The sequence below is a fragment of the Solanum pennellii genome, chromosome 11, assembly GCF_001406875.1.
Source record: "Solanum pennellii chromosome 11, SPENNV200".
NCBI lineage: Eukaryota > Viridiplantae > Streptophyta > Magnoliopsida > Solanales > Solanaceae > Solanum > Solanum pennellii.
In genome coordinates this window covers 14,159,083-14,168,876 of record NC_028647.1, presented here as the reverse complement: position 1 = coordinate 14,168,876, position 9,794 = coordinate 14,159,083, and the positions used below count along the sequence as shown (strand labels likewise).

Here is a 9,794-nt window from a genome sequence, read left to right as displayed (position 1 = left end):
ATTTGTCAAATTATCAATCTGTAGGTCAAGACAAAATTTTGTCTTACCAAGACCTTTTCATAAAAATACAAGGACAATTAGGGTCATTCTTTTGTACCCTTTTTCTTCCTTGACTATTTCAATCCATATAAGGATTTTTGAAGCTTTATTGAAAAAGTTTCTTTCAAACTCTTATATTTTTCAAACACCTCAATTGTTTCAAGGATTTTCATATAACCTTCATTGTCTAGCTAGACATGACAATTATTCATTACATACATTCAAGTTTTTCATATGTTGCCAGATCAAAACAAACCTCATTGCATTCCACCAAAGGAGAAAACATCTCCAATAATGTCAGGATTTTTGCGATAAACTTTTATGCCCCAAGGCACAAACCTTATTTGATGCATAATAAATTATTTGTACTCCACTGACATTATACCTTGATTTATGGACTACTAGTCCAAAACGTCACTTTTCTAAGTGAAACAAAATATACTTNATCTGTCCACACTATATGACAGATTTGAATTCAAGATCCTCGTCACAATTTATATCATTGAGTGCTACCTCATATCAAAGATACCGTCGACGGTTATTTGATATCGATTCCAACAAGACATAACTTATCGAGATCTCTTCATTTTTCATTATTTCAGGTACCTGAACCTTTTTCAAGATTTTATGAAGTGTTATGTCAATGTGCTCTTTTATAGCACTTGCCTCATTATCATGACCATATTGATCATTTGCTCCTTCCTTCTTCAAGGAATTTTATATTTGGAATCGATTGGTCTATTACGCTTCCGGCGTATCATAGACTCTGTCCTTCAAGGACTTCACTTTGGAGCATTTGCAGCTGAATTATATCATAGGGTCAGTGCATTCATCTGGCAACTGATTTGCAACATTATGCAACTGAATTATCCCTTGAACTTTAAGTTCACATATTTATTTAACGAGGATCTAGATAATTCATAATTAACCTCACACATAATTTTCAGCTGTCAATTCAATCATCTCTCCCCCTAATGTTAGGAAATCTAACATTCGTTTCAACCTTATTTGGAAGTTCATCTTTGGGCGTGGTGGAGCAATTAAAATTATAACCGCACATTCAACATTTTAGATGAAAATTATATGGTTCCTGACCCTGAACAAATTTTAATGGGGAAACCTTGTTGGTTTGATGCATACATGTGTTGCTACATGTTAAATAAAATTATCTCATATCAAATCTTATTTGGGAGTTTTGTTCTCATAACCATTGTAATTGGAGGCATACAATTTCTGGTAAATCAACCAGTATTATTAATATAATTTCATAGTTTGAAATTTGTGCTCTCAATTTTAACAATTCGAGCAAACAACCTTACAAAACCAATTGTAAGTTGACAACAAAAAAAAACATGTGACCATCGCATAGATGCATTGATCATATAGTTGCAAATGATCCACATGGCAGGTGAACGGGCCCATATTCACCCTCTTATATGTTCCAAAAACTTTTAGGGGATTACAATCCCAACCTTAGCTGGTACAATGATCATTTTATCAAGAGAACAAGCAACACAAGAGAATTCTTGAAGAATCTTTATTTCTTCATCATATAAATCACCTGAATTCTCAATTACGTTTGCATCAAATTTAATCGGAATGGTCAACCAGTCATGCCAACTAATTTTTATTTTAGTACACTTATAATTTATTTTTACATGTGATTTCATCAGCATGTACATGTTTGTATGGAACAAACAAGAGGAAAAGTGGGGTAATCTAATACAAAAATATTTACAACCCTCTTCGGTTGTAGTGATTTATAGTCTCAATATTTATTTTCAATTCATCCGAAACTTAAAAAGTTTCTTTTGAGACTTACTACAACCCCAATATTATTTATCTGATAATAGCACGACTCGTTAGAGCTTGCAATTAATTTTGTGTACTATCACATATTGCATGACACCATCCCTATGGTGAGAATCTCCTTCAAGGAGGAAACTATATTATTATTGTCATGGTCAAAATCATTATGAGCAAGACGTCTTTCTTGCTTTACTTTTGTTGTACCATAGGTACACAAGCAATGACAAATTTGTATTGCCACACAATAATGACCACAACCCTTATCGGCAAGAACTATTTCTTTCTTATTCTCTTTCGGTAGTTAATAATAAACATACCATAGTGACGTATAAACGTACAATACGATTAGCCATTTCTATCAAATAAAATTTATTTCCTCTCAAACCTCCCGTAGAGGTGAGTTTTGACATATATCATTTTTTTTCAAACCTCCCATAGAGGTGCATTGTTGCATATATTCCATCCATAATGATTTTATCACATCTTGACCCATTCTCTTATAGAATGGTTGAGCATTCACGATACTCATCAAAAGTCACATTCTCTTCAAAGAATGGACTAATCATTTATATGTACTTCATAAATTTGCATTATAAGTACATTGTCATATTTTAAAATTCATCATATTTCCATGACACACCTCAACATCACTTTGAAAGATCAAGTGTACCATCACTTTATCTTCTTGTCTCATGATAGAGGATTTATAAAATTGTCAAATTATTGGGTTGACAACATTCACAAGTCTAATGATCTTTCATACCTTATGATAATAAAAATTACCTTCACGTTTTGAAGGATTATTTGAAGAACTCATAGTGTTCTTCCTTTTATCATTACCACAATGATGACTATTATAATTTTGTCCCTCCACGCCTTTATTCATATCATAAATTATTTGTCATCTTTCAGAATAATCATTCACTGCTACCACATTCATATGATTGAATGGAGCAAGTCAACAGGCAGATTTCAGAGCTATCACATGTTGCTACCACATTCTTTTCAAGGAATGGAGCAAATTCAATATGATGAATTTCAAGATATTTCATCAAAAATATATTATTTTTGCCTTAATCATCATTTTATCACCATTATGGTGCATTGAGACTCAAACTCAATGTCTTATCCATACATTATTATCACGGTGCATCAAAAATGATGTCTTATTCTATTGGTGCGATAGAATTTGAATCTATCGTGTTATCCTCAAATATTTTTCATTATGTGCATCTGGACTTAACCTGATGTCTTACCCTTTTTGGTGTGATGAGACTTGAACCCATCGTCTTACCCTTAACCAACGGTATAATAGACCGAAGTACAACATGACTCACCCTTTTAGTTTTTCAAAACAATCAAAATAATATTCAAACTCATGCTATTAAAATTTTATACCTTCTTCTATTTAACAAATTTTGTATAGCCTGTCATATTTAACCAATAGTAGTATATGTCTTCGGTTCCTGATAATTGTTAGTGACTGAATATTATTTTATTCTAAATCATAAAAATATTTTAGAAAATACATACCTAATTTATGCAAATAATACCTTGATTCTCATAACGAGATCAACCAAAACATGAGTTAAAGAAAAACTAAAACTCACTCTCAATTGGCTAGAGACTCGTGCTGATTACGTGTTATAAAATCAAGCTCAGAAGACTATAATCATAAAGAGAAGAAGACAAGAGAAGTAGATAGAAGAAGAGAAATTTTCTTCTTATTCAAGTGTATGTAAGTCTTATACAATAGTGAATGAACAATCCTATTTATAAAGTGAGAAATCACTCCAAAAGTCATCATATTAAGTATCATAATAAAAGATACATTCTTATCCAAAAAAGTTCATGAACCTAGTGAATATGAATGGTTGTTCATGTACCAACTTTATGGACTATCCACTCATTCAATGGATTTATAACACAACAAATATTAAAATCAATATAATTAATGATGGATGCCATAAACACACCAAGTAACATAAATCAACAAAAAAACATTCATTAAAAGTCAAATCAGTCATAGAATTAAATAAATAAAAGGAATATATTGGTCTTAATTACCAACGACATTGACAGGAGAAATAGAGAAATAACAGAGAAAGCAACTATTTTAGAGAATCAAACCCAAAATGTAAAAGTAATAACCACAAAATAATCAATAATAAAGAAAGGACCTTGCCGGAAATTGAATTGTTGGTGACCTCTATCGATTGTCACAACCCACAAGCTTGTTCGCCGGAGATGGAGCTCGCTGACAACCTACAAAACAAACAAAAACTTGAAAGGGAAAAAAAGGGAAGGGGTCGTTTCGACTTTGAGACAACCGGAAAACGGAAAAGTAGAAGGGGTTGTTTAAGGTTCATTTCTAGCTGTTTGGAGGCGGTTGTAGTCTGATTTGCTGACTGGAAAGAGGAGGAGAAGAAAGGGCTTAATACTTGTTGGACGGAGCTACAAAAGAACAGGGGGGTGGTGTTCTTCTGGTTGTTCGCTTGCTAGAAAAATAAGCAAAATGAAGAGAGGTTTTTGGTTGTGGTTTAGTGGGGAAATGGTGGTTCAAGTGAAGAGGAACAGATATGGGTTATTAGAGGTGTGTAAAAGGGATGGGGTCTTGGTAACAGGAAGAATAGGGACTGGTTTTGTTGCAAAAGGGAAAAGGAAAAGGGGTTTTTGGGTGGTGGACTCCCGGAGAACTCCGATGAACTACAAAATTTAAAAAACAGTATCCCCTAAAATGTTTCACCACCTTAACCTTATGAGACAAGTATTATATAAATAGAAAATTGTTAAAAATAGGCCTAACTTATGAACTTGAGATTATGGCCCAAAAATTATTGGTTGATAAAATATCTGTGTATGTAAATTCTATTTGAATTTGAATGAATTTTTAAAATGAATATTAATAACGTAACAAATAAAATGAATATTATAAAAAACGTAATAAACGTAATAATGACATGTAAAAATTGTAACTTAACAGAAATAATGATTTTATAAAAAATGAACAAATATTTGAATGTCCGACTGTGACAAAATAATATAAATAAAACAATCGATAAAAAATCTAATACTTTGAGAGAAGGATGACTATCAACAAATTATATTAAAATGACAAAATATATATTTTGAATTCTTTAAAGTAAAATATTCAAAGAATATTAATTTTAAAAATAATCAGACCAAATTTGATCTTAATACAAAGCATAATAATATATTTCAAATATTTTTTTCTCTACACTTCACTAGCGAACTTGTGACTATTTACAACCAAAGGAATTAAGCAAACATGGGTGTAAGTGGATGCTGAGATAGGCTTTACACATGGAATTGTGATGGAGATAGGCTATATGTGGGTCTTACATATGGCATTGAGGTGAAGGTAGGCTTTATGTGAGTCTTACACATGGCATTCATCTTTGATTATTTTAGGCTTAAGTCATATATAGTCCTTTAAAGTTGTCCGAATAATTCATTTAGACACCTTAATTAGGGCTAGTACCTATTGAACACCTATACCCCTTAAAATTGATACCTATTTGACATTCTTTTACAATCAACCAAATATATGAGATGTGTGTAGTGCACTCACTATGACATGGCAATGACATGACAAATTGGTGAATTAAATGATGACACATGCATTTAAATCCAAAAATTTATTTAAAAAATGATGTTCTAAAATACAACTATTTTGATCTATTTACTAACTAAAAAAAATTGAAAAGAATTTTTTGAAAAAACTACCCACCAATAAAATGATGACATGTGGATTGAGTTAAATTTTTTTTAATGGCTCTATTTAAATAATTTTATAAATATAAAACTTATTTTTGTTTTTATTGTTTTATTTAACCCCCGCCCGACCCATTGTCTTCACCGCCACCAACAACAATTACGACTCCAGCAAATTATCGCCTTGCCTCGTCCTTCTCTTTCATTCAATTTGATCTCTTTCACTAACATAACCAGTGCATTATTTTCGTGTCTTTGGTCGTGAAATAATTATAATTATAACATTTTCTGGTAACAATTAATTCGCCGAATCATTATTTGAGACGTAGATCTAAAAAAAAGTAAAAAAGCAAGAGAAGAACCATAAATTGTGAGAGAAAGAGAGAGGTGCAGGGCATGGGGTGGGTTGTGCATAGTTGCAGGTAAGGGAAATATTGGGGTGGGTTATGCATGGTTGCAGGGGAAGAAGACAACTCTTTCTTTTTTTCTTTTTTTTGTTAATTAGTTCATTTTTAAAAAATATTAATTTAGGTGTAAAAGTTAGAGAAAAAAATTATTTTGGTACCTTTACGCGCTTAAAGAGAGTAAATCACATGTTTTTTAACATGTCAGCATTTTGTGTTCAATGGGCATGACTTTTGAACCATTGAGGTGTTCAATAAGAACATCGTATAGTTAAGGTGTCTAAGTGAAATATGCGGACAATTTTGAGGGGCTGTATATGATTTAGGCCATTATTTTATAATACTATAGTAGATTTTTATCATGTTTTTTTTTACCCTTTGTACGCTCCAATAACTCAACACTTCACATCAAATGTATCTTTGTCAACACAAAGGCAAGACCTATTTTTAATAACGAATATACTTCTTAATTCTTATAAGGGAAAAGGCTTAAATATGTCATCAAATTTTTAGAAAAGGCTCATTTATGTCATTCGTTAAAAGTTTGGTCCATCTATGCCATTACCGTTTAAGAAAAGACTCATTCGTGTCATTATTTTTTAACACTGACTTTGTAAAATCATTTTTGACATGTGGTCAATTATAATTCGTCCGTGTCATTAATTTTTTTAATTAAAAAATAAAATTTTTGAACAAAAAATGAATTAAAATAACCCACCCAAATTTAAAATATCCCTAATTTTATTTGGATGGATTATTTTAATTCAATTTTTATTCAGACTTTTGATTTTTTTTAAATTTTCTTTAATTATAATTTTTTTTAAAAAATTCTTGATGAAATAAGATGCGTGTATAGGAAATTTTCACTTAAAAAAGGAAAAGGTGTTACTCAAATTTGAATGTCTCATTAAGTCTTGTCCTACTAAGTAGGTAGTGTGTTTTAAAATGTAGACGTCCACATTTGGGTGCTAAAGTTTCAATCCTTAAATTTAATGAATAATTGAAACAAAAAGTTTTTCCTCATTTTGCCTTTCTTTTTTCACTTAGTGTTCGTTTGGTACAAAAACTAATAATGTAGAGATTAGTAATACTGAGATTAGTAATACAAAAATTAACAATGGAGGGATTAGTAATGCAGAGATTATTTTTACCAAGTGTTTGGTTCATTGTTTCTCACCTCATCTTGTGTTTGGATTAAAACTTTATAAAAAAAATCTTTTCAATTATACTCTTTAATTACTTGTAGAATTCTCACAGATATGTGAAGAATCAAGGATTGTATTGATGATTGAATGATTGAATTACATACTCCTTATATAGGAAAAGAGTCATATATTAGCTACACTAGAAATCCTAATACAACACAAATATATTATGTACACCTTATCCTAGTCGACTACATCAGCTTTAGTCCTACAAAGTATAGACGTGTACATAAATTAGGATTGAGTAGTCTAGTCCTAGTGTAACTTAAACTTCTAACTCGTCAGACAACTTTACCGAACATGTTCCTTTGACATGTTCCATCAACTTCTTTCAACACTTCCCCTCAAGCTAGTGAGTGGAGGAACTGTAACTCCTAGTTTGCGATAAAACTCAGCAAAAACCTGTTTAGTTAATGCTTTTGTATGAATATCTGCTGATTTTTAGACCTCACAAATTGAGTAACAAGTTTCCCTTTAGCCACCTTCTCACGAACAAAATGATAGTTCGTTTCAACACGTTTAGTTCTAGCATGCATGACTGGATTAACTATCATGTACAAAGCACTCATGTTGTCACAATACAATGTAGGTACACATAGAAGAAACACCCCAGGATCATGAAGTAGATACATGATCCATGTCATCTCTAATACCATGTAAAATTCTTACAGATATGTGAAGAATCAAGGATTTTATTGATGATTGAATTATTGAGTTACATAACTTCTCATATAGGAGAAGAGTCCTATAGTAGCTACACTAGAAATCCTATAATCCACACATTACTAGTGATAATGCAGTTACACCTCATGTACTCTTTGATTATGAGAGTATTATTGACCTCTCAGTGGTCGGATCAGATGTTGATGAACATGTTGAGGTTTATGATCCATATAGTAGTATTGAAAGTCCAGTTGCAGATTTTGAATCTGTCAGCAGCAGTGAGGAACATGTTGCTCTTACAGGTCCAGCCAATGATCATCATCAAACAACCACTTTAGTTGATGTACCAGTTGACCATCAACTTGACAATGCTACACTCCAGTCCACTACCTTGGTTGATGTACTAATTGAGGTACCTCCTGCACCACAAGGGCATCATATGATTACCAGGAACAAGGCGAAGGAACAACACTTGTTACTTGTTGCTCACAACAACACATAAATTGTGAGAGAACTAAATACTACTATGGAAGCACTAAAATTACCTCATTGGTTTGCAGCAATGTAGGAAGAGATTGATGTTTTACATACTAACAAGACACGGATTTTGCTGCCCAAATCTCTTGGTATGAACTTGGTTGGATCAAAATGGTTGTTCAAGACAAAATTAAAAGTTGATGGAACAGTAGATTGATACAAGGCCAGACTTGTGGCAACGGGATTCTCGCAGCTTGAAGGGATAGATTTTGAAGAAACATTCAGTCATGTGATTAAAGCAACAACTATAAGGGTGGTTTTATCCAATGTTGTCAGTTCAAAGTGGGAAGTTAGACAACTCTATGTCAAAAATGTCTTTCTCTATGGCTTTTTACAAGAGGAGATGTACATGAGTCAACCTCCTGATTTTATTAATCCCCAGTATCATCAGCATGTATGTCTACTTAAAAAATCATTGTATAGTCTTAAACAAGAACCAAGAGCATAGTTTGATAGGTTTAGCATGCATCTCTTAACACCTTGGTTTCATTTGTCGTAAGGTTGACCCTTCCTTATTTAATTTGAAAACTCACAAAGGCAAAATATTTCTCTTTTTATGTGTGAATGATATTATTGTCACAGAAAGTAATCCATCTCATGTCTCAAAATTGTATCTACAACTTGGGAAGGAGTTTGTCGTGAAAGATCTTGGTCATTTACACTTATTTCGGAGTTGAGGTTAAGTATTTTGATAGGGCATCCACATAAACCAGAGTAGGTATGCTTCTGAGCTGCTAGACAAAACTGAAATTACTTTTTCAAAGGCTATAGCCACTCCTTTGGCTCAAAAACATGGACTACATGAAGCTGTGGGAAGCCTAGTTGAAGCATCTTTTTACAAAATGATAGTAGGGAGTCTTCAATACTTGACTCTCACAAGAACAGATATTACTCATGTTGTAAATTTAGCGAGCCAATTTATGCAAAATCCAAACAGTGCACTTCTTCAAGGGGTGAAAAGAATTCTCAGGTATATCAAAAGCACTCCGCACTTTAGACTTAGACTTATTTCACAATCACCATGTAGGTTGTATGGGTACTCCGATGCTGATTGGGGAGGTTGTACCACCACTAAGAGATCAACTACAGGCTATAGCATCTACCTAGGTGCAAACTATATTTCTTAGACCTTCAAGAAACAGCCCACAGTTGCTTGTTCAAGTGTTGAAGCTAAGTATATAGCACTTGCCTCCACTGCATCAGAGATGACATGGATCATGTATCTAATTCATCATTTTGGGGTGTTTTTTCGATCTGTACCTACATGTATTGTGACAACATCAGTGCTTTGTACATGACAGTTATTCCAGTTATACATGCTAGAACTAAACATATTAAAATGGACTATCATTTTGTTCGTCGGAAGTTGCCTAGAAGACAACTTGTTACTCAATTTGTGAGG

The 9,794-nt window shown here is 32.6% G+C and overlaps 1 long non-coding RNA gene across 1 annotated transcript in view; it reads right to left on the bottom strand.

Annotated features, from left to right (window-relative positions):
• LOC114074808 overlaps nucleotides 1-4,591 on the bottom strand; it is a 41,339-nt gene extending 36,748 nt beyond the window's left edge. The window contains exon 1 of the long non-coding RNA XR_003575090.1: nucleotides 4,029-4,591. This is a non-coding gene — a long non-coding RNA (uncharacterized LOC114074808). The remainder of the gene's footprint in view (nucleotides 1-4,028) is intronic.
• Between the last annotated feature and the right edge of the window lie 5,203 nt (nucleotides 4,592-9,794).